We start from the raw sequence: 12089 nt of genomic DNA, 5'->3' as shown, positions 1-12089 counted from the left end.
AAGAGGTTTTTAAAAAAATATTAGTCCTGAAATTCAGAACCAGAGGCAACAGTTGCCTTGTTAATTTTCAGACTTGAAAGTAAGCGAGACTATTATATTAGGGTCAGCTCATAGCAACCTCTCCATGAACTCCAACTAAATAAAATATCTGGAGGTTTGTCCCCCCAGATCTGTGAAACAAGAGTAGCATGGTTAGAGTTGGAATTTTTTTTTTTTTTTTGATAGAGATCACCAAGTAGCAGGAACTTTAGAGATCAGGTATTTCCCCCACCCCCATTTTACACATAAGGAAACTGAGGTCCCAAGAAGGGAGGACCAGCACAGCGTCATCCTTGGCCAGCTAGAGGCAGAGCTGGGAGTCTTCCCTATTCTCCAGTGATGATCTTTCCAAAATAGCAGCTGCCCCACGAATTCACCGCATGTGACTGGGTGGTGATCTCAGGAAGGGAGGGGTGACATTTTCAAGGAGTCCTTCAGCAGGTCGCAGGGGTCCTTGCCTCTGCTAAGGTGCTAAGGGCTCTGTAGATGGAAGTTCAAGGCCCATGCTTAGCCCCACCAGGTCCCATCAACTATCTTTCTTCAACCCTCAAGACTCCCCAGCTCCATCTTTGTGCTCTATCCTGTCCGCCAGCTACCACCTCCACCCACTCCTCCCTATTGCCTGCCTCAGTTTCTCCCACTGATGCCATCCTTTCTATGTATCCAATTTTTACTCTTCCTTTAAGGGAGACATTCTGCCTGCTCTGTGAAGCTTATCTCAGGTTCTCTAGCCCTCTCTCTCTTCTCTGAACCAGGATAGTAATAACAATGGTAATTATTATTATTATAGTAACAATAACAATGATAATATATAATAATAATTATTATTACAGTAACTAACACTTATTGAGGTTTCAAACATGCCAAGTGCTACGCTAAGAGATCACCTCACATAAATCCTAGGTGCGTTCTCACTCCCCACTGGGTACTATTTTTATCCCCATTTTGAAGGGGAGGAGGATACAGGGGATCTGGAGAGTTTAAGTAAGTTGCCCAAGGTCACACAGTTTGTCACTGACAGAGCTGGGACGCAAGCCCAGGGCTGGCTGTGTGAGTCAGGGGCTTTGCTCTAACCATCTTGCTTCACTGCCTCTGGGGACAGGGCCTGCAGCTCCTTCAGTCTCTACCACCCATCCTGGCAGCTTCTTACACCCTATCCCATTGGTGTCCATTTCCCTGAATGACCCTCTAGACTGTGACCTCTCAAGGGAAGAATAGGCAAGTATGTGCTCTTTTCAGTCTCCCTGGTTCCTAGAGAATTAGGCAGAATTGGCTCTCAAAAAAAGACCATCCTTACCTTGCCTTCCAGAGGAGGACTCTGCTTCTGGGAAACAGGCAGACTTAAGTCAGCTTGGTCCATCCGCTAGTCAGTTTCCACATTCCCAGAAGACCAGGGTCTCTTTTTTGCAGTAGCAGAGCAAGTGGTCTCCTCCCATTCCATGCTGTAAATCTCTCGGGTCAGCTGCCTGTAGAATTCCCTACTTTTTTCTCCTCCTTCCTTGACTCTCAGCAGCGCCCTTCTACTCTCTCATCACCATTGAGCACTTCCAAGGACCTTGCTCCGTCTGTCTTGTCTGTAGACTGACAGCTCCTCACTGCCCCCAAGGCCCCAATCATTGCTCTGCCTGGCAAGTCTAGACAGCACCGGGAACAAGCTCATGCCTGCTACGTAGAGGAAGTGGCATCTCCCAGTTCCCTGGGCATTTCCCCCGGATGGGAGGTAATCAGCATCTCACCCTCATGCTACTCTAATGACCACCCCTGGCTGCTCCGTGATAGCCATGTAAGTGCTGTCAGTGCTGGCAACCTCAGGGACCTGCTTGCCAATAACTTAGATCAGGGCAGTAGTAAGCAAAGTTACCTTCAGAGACAGACTGGTCCCATGTCAGCAAGACTGAGCTGCATCCTGATGGAAAGGTCTAAAGAGAGAATGTGTAGGTCACGTGGGGAGGGGTTGGCCAATCACAGGAGAGAGACTGGTGGTGTGCTCAGGCCACCACTGGGTAGTGCCTGGAAATACAGGCAGAGGAAGCCCTGGGCCATGGACTGGAAGCATTTTTATTCACATAAATTCGTTTCGTTCAATCTCTAGTCATCCATTTATTCATCAAACACACCTGTGCCATACGCTCCTCTAGTGTCAGGCATTCACTGGTGAGCAGAATTGGTGAGTTTCCATTGCATTTATCTCAATTTGTAATTTTATTTTTAGCTGTGTGGTTATTAGTACATATGTCCTGCCTCCTTGTTAGGCTGTAAGCTCTCTTCTGCTCAGTGCTGTATCCCCAGTACCTACCATGGGATCTGGGTCAGAGTAGCACTTGATGAATATTCATTGACTGAGTATAGGACAGGTCACCCCTGTTGAGGTGAGAGTTGCAGGAAATTGTATCAATAGACTGTGACGATTCCAGCCTCACTGGCAAGACCATCCAGGTGTGATGGTCCCCCTGTCCTCATTGTGAGTGCCCTGAGCCACTTCCTACTGGAGATAAGGGCCCCCACTTAGCCCCCCTCCAGGAAGAAAATGTGGGCACACTGACAGGAGTACTGAGTTCTACTCTCAAATTAACAATGTAGTATTTAGGTTTATCCACGAGATTCATGTGCTTTGTTCAAGAGGACTTGCCCCTCCCCCACCCCCTTGGATGGAGGATGGGGCTGACAGCTGCAGATGTCTGGTGTTTCCTGGCTGCGGGTCAGTGTAATGAGTGTCCCCTTGAGGCATTCTGGGAGATGGCTAACCTGAGATCCCCAGAGACCACACTCAGGGTCAGCCTGGGAAACCTCTCCACTTAAGTGTCCACACCAGGACAGGCTCATGACCGCTCCCCAGTTCTGGAGCACTATCACCTCTATGTTTAAGAACTGCCTCTACTCCTCTATCACTTCTCCAGAGCTGGAGGCCATCTGGGCAAAGAGGACCCTCAGAGATCATCTAATCCAACTCCCTCACTTTATTATTTTTATTTATTGTGACATATATCACATATACAGAAGTGCACAAGAGATGTGTGTATAGTTTATAGAATCATAAAAAGGAACATCATGTACACATCATCCACATTAAGAAATGAAACATTACCAGTACATTAAAACTGCCCACCCCCATTCCATGTAGTAATAACCCCCTCCCCCTAATACACACACTAGAGGTAATCATGTCTTGATTTGGGGTTAATAAATCTTTAATTTTGAAAACAGTTTACCCACCTAATATATATTTATTATTATTGAGATATAATTCACATACCATAAATTTTGCCCTTTCAGAGTTAACAATTCAGTAGTTTTTAGTGTACTTACACTGTTGTGCAACCACGATCTAACTGAAGAACATTTTTATCACCTCCAAAAGAAATTCCGTACCCCTTAGCAGTCACTCCCATTCTTCTCTCCCCATAATCCCTAGAACCGTTAATCTACTTTCCATCTCCGTAGATTTGCCTCTTCTGGACATTTTACATAAATGGATCATACAATATGTAATATTTTGTGACTGGCTTCTTTCACTAAGCATAACGTGTTCAAGGCTCAGCCACGTTGTAGCACGTATCAGTTCTTCATTCCTTTTCAAGGCCCAGTAATATTCCGTTGTGTAGATGTACCACATTTTGTTTTTCTGTCCATCAGGAAGTGACAGATATCTGTGTTGTTTTCACTCTATAGCTGTTATAATAATGCTGCTATGAACATTCATGTACAAATTTTTTTTATTTATTTTTTTGAGGTAACATGGGTTTGTAACATTGTATAAGTTTCATGTGGCCAAAATTATATTTCTACTTCTGCATACACTACAGCATGCTCACAAAAATTTAGTTTCCATCCGTTACCCTACAGTTTATCATGTGCAAATTTTTGTGTGAACATATTTTCAGTTCTGTTGGGTATGTACCTAGGAGTGGAATTTGGGGGTCATAGGGTAACTCTTATGTTTATTCATTTGAGGAACTGCCAAACTGTTTTTCAAAGTGTCTGCACCATTTTACCACCAACAATGTATCAATATACATTCTGATTTCTCTACATCCTCTCTACCACTTGTTATAGTCTGTCTTTTTGATCATAGCCATCCTAGTGGGTGTGAAGTGGTATCTCACTGTGGTTTTGATTTGCATTTCCCTAATGACTAATGATGTTGAGCATCTTTTCAAGTACTTATTGGCCATTCGTGTATTTTCTTTGGAGAAATGCCTGTTCACATCCTGTGCTTATTTTTTAAATTGGGCAATATGTATTTTTAAATAATAAATTTTCACATGCAAAAGAATGAAGTTTGTCTCCTGTATTACACCATATGCAAAAATGAACTCAAAATGGATCAAAGACCTAAACATAAGAGCTAAAACTATAAAACTCTCAGAAGATGTGTATATGTCTTCATAACCTTGGATTAAAAATGATTTCTTAGATATGACACCAAAAGTACAGATGACAAAAGAAAAAATAGGTACACTGAACAAAATCAAAATTCAAACTTTCTGTGCTTCATAGAACACCATCAAGAAAGCGAACGTGGGAGAAAATTTGTGCAAATCATGTATTTGACAAAGAACTTGTATCTAGAATATATAAAGAACTATCACGATTCAATAATAAAAAAAAAACAACCTAATTTTAAATAGGCAAAGGAACTAAAACTTCTTAATTTTAATGCAGTTAAATTTATCAGTCTTTGCCTTTATGGTTTGCACTTATTTTATCTTATTCAGGAAATCTTTCCCTACCCTGAGGTCATAAAGATATTCTCCTATATTATCTTCTAATCTTTTTATAGTTTTTGCTTTTATATTTAAGCCTTTATTCCATCTGGAATTGATTTCTTTTTGTACTGTGTAAGGTAGGAAACTAATTTCATTTTTTTCCATATGGATAACCAATTGTCCTAGTACTGCAGCTCTGCAATGTCTGGTCTGTCATAAATCAAGCATGTACATATGTGAGACTTGATTTCTGAGCTCTCTATTCTATTTCATCGCTATGCTAATATCACACTGTGTTTATCATATTGCTATGATAAACCCTGATATCTGGCATGATGAGTCCACCATCTGGTTTGTTGAGGTTTTTAAAATCAGAGTGTCTTAGCTATTCTTGACTTTTTTGCTCTTTCATATAAATTTGAGAATCAGCTTGTTAAAATTTTTTTAAAAGTCTTTTTAAAAGTACTGTTGGGATTTTCATTGGAATTATATTGAATTTACATACCTACTTTGGGAGAACTGACATCACGATGATATTGGTCTTCCTATCCAAGAACGTGGTCTATCTTTCCATTTGTTTAGGTCTTTGTTAATGTCTTTCAGTTAAGTTTTATGATCTATCCATAAAAGACTAACCCATCTCTGTTAAATTTATTCCTAAACTCTTTACATTTTTTGCTGTTTTTGTATTTGGTATTTTTATAACTTTTTTATTGCTGTATAATATACATTAGAAAAGTACATATATCTTAAGTTAATAATCCACTGGATTGTCACATACTGAACACACCCATCTAATCAAGATCAAGAAGTAGAACGTTAATAGCATCCTCAAAATCCCCTTGTGCCCCCTGTCAGTCACTACCCTCTAGGGTTAAGCACTGACCCAACTCTTTCTAACCCATCTAGATACCAGTCTATGCCACCTGTTTCTGAAATTCATTTAAATGAAATCATATAGGGTTTACTCTTTGAGGTCTGGCTTCTTCAGTCAGCATTATACTTGTGAGATGTATTCACATTGTTATGTGTAATTGTAGCTCACTTATTCTCATTGCAGCATTGTGTGAATATACCACAATTCATTTATCCATTCTCCTGTTCATGAGCATCCCGTAGTTTCTAGTTTGGGCCTACTATGAATGGTGTGGTTAAAAACATTCTGATACATGTCTTTTGGAAATGTATTCTGGAGTAGAATTGCCAAATCATAGAGTAGCTGTATGTTCAACTTTAGGAGATTCTGCCTAACAATTTTCCAAAGTGATCTTACCAACCTACCTTCCCACTAGCAATGTAAGAGGGTTCCGGGTGGTCCCCGCCCTTGCTACTAATTGATATTTTGTCTTTTCTCATTTTAAAATTCTGGTAGGAGTGAAGTTGTATCTCATTGTATGTTAGTTTTGAATGACTTTATTGAGATACAATTTACATACAATAAAGTTCATCTAGCAGCCGCTCTCGCCTCTGAGACAGACGGCATTTTGCATTCTGCCTATGGAATGTGTGTCTCTCTAAATAAACTTGCTTTCACTTAAAAAAATAAATAAAGTCATCTATTTCAAGTGTACAATTCAATGGTTTTTAGTCTGTTTTTTAGAGTTTTGCACCTATCACCATATAATCTAATTTCAGAACATTTTCATCATCCCCAAAAGAAATTTTGTGCCCTTTACCAGTTACTCTCTAATCTCCCTCCAGTTCCTGTCCCTCCTACCTCAGTCCTAGGCAGTACTGATCTACTTTTTTCCCTAAAAATCTGCTTATTCTGGACATTCCATATAAGTGGAATCCGAAAATATGTAGTCAATTATGACTAGCTTCTTTCACTTAGCATAACGTTTGCAGTGTTCATCCATGCTGTAGTATATGTCAGTACTCTATTCCTTTTTATTGCCAAGTAATAGTCCATTGTATGGACATACTAAGTTTAATTTATCCATTTATCAGTTGATGAACATGTGGGATTTTTCCCCCACTTTTTGGCTGTTATTAATAATGCTGCTATGAACATCCATGTACAAGTTTTGTGTGGATATATGTTTTCATTTCCCTTGGATAGATATCTAGGAGTAAAATTGCTGAATCATATGGTAACTACTTGGGAACTGCCAGACATTTTTTTGCATGATTGCTGTTTCATTTTCATTTTACATTCCCACCAGCAGTGTTGGAGAGTCCCAGTACTTTTTATTGTCTATTTTTATTTTTTTAATTTTTAAAATTATTATTCTGGTGTGTGTGAAGTTGTATCTCATTGTGATTTCAGTTTGCATTTCCCAAATGACTAATGATGTTGAACATCTTTTCCTGTGCTTATTGGCCATTTATATATCTTCTTTGGAGAAATGTCTGTTTAAATCCTTTGCTCACTTTTAATTGGGCTATTTGTCTTTATTATTATTAATGAGTTGTGAGTTCTTTATATATTCTGGATATAAGTCCTTTATTAGATTTATGATTTGCAAAAATTTACTCCCATTCTGAGAATTATCTTTTACCTTCTTGATGGTGTCCTTTGAAACACAAAGTTTTTAATCTTGGTAAAGCACAATTTAGCCTTCTCTTTTATCACCTCTAAGAAATCATTTTTTGACTCAGGTCATGAAGATTTATGCCCATGTTTTCTTCTAAGAGTTTTATAGTTTTAACTTACACTTAGATCTGTGATTTATTTTGAGTTTATTTTTGTGTATGGGTGAAGTAGCAGTCCAAATTTATTCTCATTATGGTTTTAATTTGCATTTCTCTTGACTAATGAAGTTGAGCAGCTTTTCATGTATTGATTGGTGATTTGGATTCCTCTTTCTAAAGTTTCTGTTCACCAAGTATTTTGTCCATTTATTAAGATTTTTGTCTTTATCTTAATGATTTATAGGAGTTTTGTCTATATTCTGAGTATGAGTACTTTGTGGGCTAACTCACTTTGTGGATTTCATTTTCACTTTCCTGATGGTACCTTTGGATGAACAAAATTTCTAATGTTAACATGGTTTGATTTATCATTTTTCCTTTATAGTTAGTGCTGTTTGTGTACTATTTAAGAGACCATTGCCTACTCCAAGGTCATGAAAGTGTTCTCGAATGTTTTCTTCTTCTTCTTCTTTACTTTTTTGCTTTTCACATTTAGATTTGTAATCCTTCTGGATTTGATTTGTGTGTGTGAGCTAGTGGAGCAAATACAATTTTTTACCCGGGGATAACCAATCAACCTAACAACATTTATTGAAAAAAAGGGCTGTTCGTATACTATGTTATAGTGTTGCCTTTATCATAAATCAGGTGGCAGAATATTTGTGGATCAGTAAATAGACTCTCTAATCTGTCCCATTAATCTGCTTGTGTATCTACCATGCTGTTTTAACCACTATGGCTTTTTGATTGGTCTTGTTACCTGGTAGTGAAAGTCTTCCAGCTTAGTTTTTCTTGGTATTATTTTAAATATTTTAGATTTTTTGCATTTCTGTATGAATTTTAGAATCAACTTCCCTATGTTCACCAAATATACAAATGCACACACACATACACGCATACAGATTTTGACACATTATGATGAATTTATAGATTAATTTGGGGAAATTGACATTTTTGTAATATTAATCTTTCAATCCATGAACATGGTATATTCCTCCCTCTTTTTTGGACTTTAACATTTTTCTCAGTATTATTTTATACTTTTCACCATAGAAACCTTGCACATATATTGTGAGATTTATTCGTAGGTACTGATATTTCTTACAGTTTACTATTGTAAATTGTCTTTTAAAATTCCATTTTCTAAAAAAAAAGAATTCCATTTCCTACTTTTTTCTGGTACATAAAAATAAAATAGATTTTTACTATTAACTTTGTATACAATGACATAGCTAAATTCACTTATTAATTCTAGCAGGTTGTCTATAGGTTATTTTTGGATTATCTAGGCACACATTCATCTCATTTGTGAATAAAGAAAGTTTCATTTCTTCCATTCCAGTTCTTATGCCTTTCATTTCTTTTTCTTGCCTCATTGCACTTGGTAGAACCTCCAGTACAATGTTGAAGAGACGTGATAGCAGACATCCTTGTCTTGTTCGTAATCTCAGGCAGAAAGTTTTCAAAATGTTATATTGATAATATAATATCAGTAATAACAGCTTAGTAAACAATTCTATAATAGCAACATTTAAGCATGATGTTTGCTGGAGATTTTTTTTTTGTAGATATTCCTTAACAGTTTAATTATGTTCCCTTCTGTTTATAGTTTCATATGAGATTTTTATCATAAATGAATGTTGAATTTTGTCAAATGCATTTTCTGAATCTATCAAGATGATCATATGATTTTTCCCTCTTTTTTATTTTATTTTACATCTTTATTGGAGTATAATTGGACCTTGCTGTTTATGCATCCTATATATACTGATTGCATCTGCTAATCCCAAACTCCCAATCTTTCCCTCCCCTCCCCCCTCCCCCTTGGCAACCACAAGTCAGTTCTCTATGTCTGTGAGTCTGTTTCTCTTTCATAGCTATGTTCATTTGTGTCATATTTTAGATTCCACATATAAATGATATCATATGGTATTTGTCTTTCTCTTTCTGAGTTACTTTGCTTAGTATGATAATCTCTAGGTCCATCCATGTTGCTGAACGTTCTAATTGATTTGAATAAAGTTGTCCATAATATCTTCTTATATTTTAAGATCTATAGTGGTGTCTAGATTTTCATTTCTGATGTTGGAATTTATGTTTTCTCTCTTTCTTTCTTGATCAGTCTTGCTAGGGAGTTATCAGTTTACTAATCTTTTCAAAGAACAAGTTTTGGGGTTTTTTTTCACATTGTAATTTATTTTCTATTACATTAATTTCTACCTTTACCTTTATTCTTTCTATCTGCTCTCTTTGGCATTTTTCTGCTGATCTCTTTAATAATTGTGTTAGAAGAGTATATTAAATTTTAGTCTTTTCTCTTTTCTAAGGAACTAATATAGAGCTAGAAATTATGAATCAACTTTTTAGAAAAAAGTCCCTACAAGTTTTTATACATAATAGTTTCACTATTGTTCAGTTATAAGTATTTTATTTCCATTCTGATTTCTTTGTTGACCCATGAATTGTTTAGTAACATGGTATATTTAATTTTTTTAATACATGGGTTTTCTTCTAATAATCTTTTGGGTTTTTTTCTAACTCCATTGCATTGTGTTTAGAGAATATGACCTGTATGATACCAGTTCTTTGAAACTTTTGGAGATGAGTTTTGTAACCTGATATATGGTCAGTTTTCATAAATGCTTCCCATATATGCTTGAAAGTTTCTGTGTTCTTTAATCATTGGTTACAATGTTGTATATATGCCCATTAGATCAAAATTTGTATACTGTGCTTACTGATTTTTAAAAAAATTTATTAGAGGAAGTGTTGACTAGAAGTGTTTTTAAAATCTTTCACTACAGGGTGTATTTGTCTATTTTTCACTGTAGCTCTATGAATTTCTGCTTTATATGTTTTGAGGATATGTTATATGCATACAGATGTAGAATTTCATATTTACTTGGTAGTTTTCTTCTATCATTATATACTGTACCTCTTTAACTCTACAATTACTTTTGATCTTAAAGTTCTTTTTTGTCTTTTATTAACACAAACATTTCAGGTTTAGTTTGTTAGTATTTGTCTAGCATATCTTTTTCCATGCTGAGACTTTTGATCTTTCTTTATTCTTTGTTATAAATACACCTGTGGTAAACAGCATATGATTGCCATATTCCTTTTTAATCTAGTCTGACAGGTTTTTTCTTTTGAGTTTTGTCTATTTACATTTATTGTATTTACTGAAATATTTAGATTTACTCCTAATATCTTATTGTGTACTATTTCTTTTTCCTGCTTTTTTGTCTCTTTTCCCCACTGCTTTCTTGCTTTCTTTCACATTGAGAGTTTTTCCTTTTCCTCTTTACTTTATTAGAAGCTGTATGTTCTTTGTCTATTTGTTGAGTGATTGTAGAAGTTATCTGTATATGCATATTGAACTTAGCACTTGCTAAAGATGTTTCCTGCCTTCCTATCAGATAATATAAATATCTTAGAATTCTTTAACTCCAGTTACCTCTTTCCAATTCATTTGCTATTTTTGTTCAATATTCTATTTTTATCTTGTTTCTTCTCCATATTATTGACATTTTATGTAGTCCATATTATTCATATTTTAAACAGACAGTTATTTTCTATTTGCCTACATATTTACAAATATCTTTACCCATCATTCCTTCTTGAATCTTAAACCTTCCATCTAGAACTATTTTTTTCCATCTGGAGTACATACCTTATAATTTCCTTTAGTGAAGATTTTTGATAATAAACTTAGTTTTTGTTTGTAAAGAAATGTCTAACTTTACCCTAATTCTTGAAGGGTAGTTTCACTATGTATAGAATTCTACATTGGTAGTTATTTTCTCTCAACCTTTTTTTTTTTTTTCTGTTAAACATCAGCTGCCAAACTGTCTTTTCCTCTCTGGCTGCTTTTGCAATAGTTACTGTCTGTCTCGGTGGGGTGTGCGTGTGTGTTTATTTTTTGGAATTCATTAGGTTTTCTGGATATAAAGAATAGAAGCTTTCAACAATTCTGTAAAATTATTAGTATTTATCTCTTCAAACTTTATCTCTTCCCCATTTTCTCTATTACCTCTTTCTGTAAATAAATTCAAAATATATTAAAATGTGTCACTCTGAAGTTAAGTCAGAAAGAGAAAAACAAATATAGTATATTAACACATATATGTGGAATCTAGAAAAATGGTACAGATGAACTGGTTTGCAAGGCAGAAATAGAGACACAGATACAGAGAACAAACGTGTGGACACCAAGGGGAGAAAGCCAGGGTGGTGGTGGTGGTGTGATGAATTGGGAGATGGGATTGACATATATACACTAATATGTATAAAACAGATAACTAATAAGAACCTGCTATATAAAAATAAAATTAAAAAAAAAACTTCTCACTCTGTCTTCCACGTCTCTTGACACCTCCCTCTCTTTCATATTTTTTAGCTCTTTGTGTTAGTAGACTACACTTGGCTATTCTTTGAAACTATTTTCCAATTTACAAATTCTCTCTTCAGCGTCTAATCTGCTCATTAACCAATTCACTTGGGTTTGTAGTTTCAGTTTTTACATTTTTCAGTTCTCAATCTGCTTGATTCTGTTTCAGACCTGTTTGTTTCTTGCTCATATTTATAATACTTTAAAATTTCTTCAAATGTATTAAACCTAGTTTTTCTGTCTGCTAATTCCAGAATATGAAGTCTTTATAGACCTGTCCCTGCTGTGTGATTTTTCTGCTGACCCTACATTTTGGTACC

Source organism: Aethalodelphis obliquidens, unplaced genomic scaffold, assembly GCF_003676395.1.
Source record: "Aethalodelphis obliquidens isolate GAN/ISIS:26980383/991018 unplaced genomic scaffold, ASM367639v1 scaffold26, whole genome shotgun sequence".
NCBI lineage: Eukaryota > Metazoa > Chordata > Mammalia > Artiodactyla > Delphinidae > Aethalodelphis > Aethalodelphis obliquidens.
Note: the sequence above shows the minus strand (reverse complement) of the source record.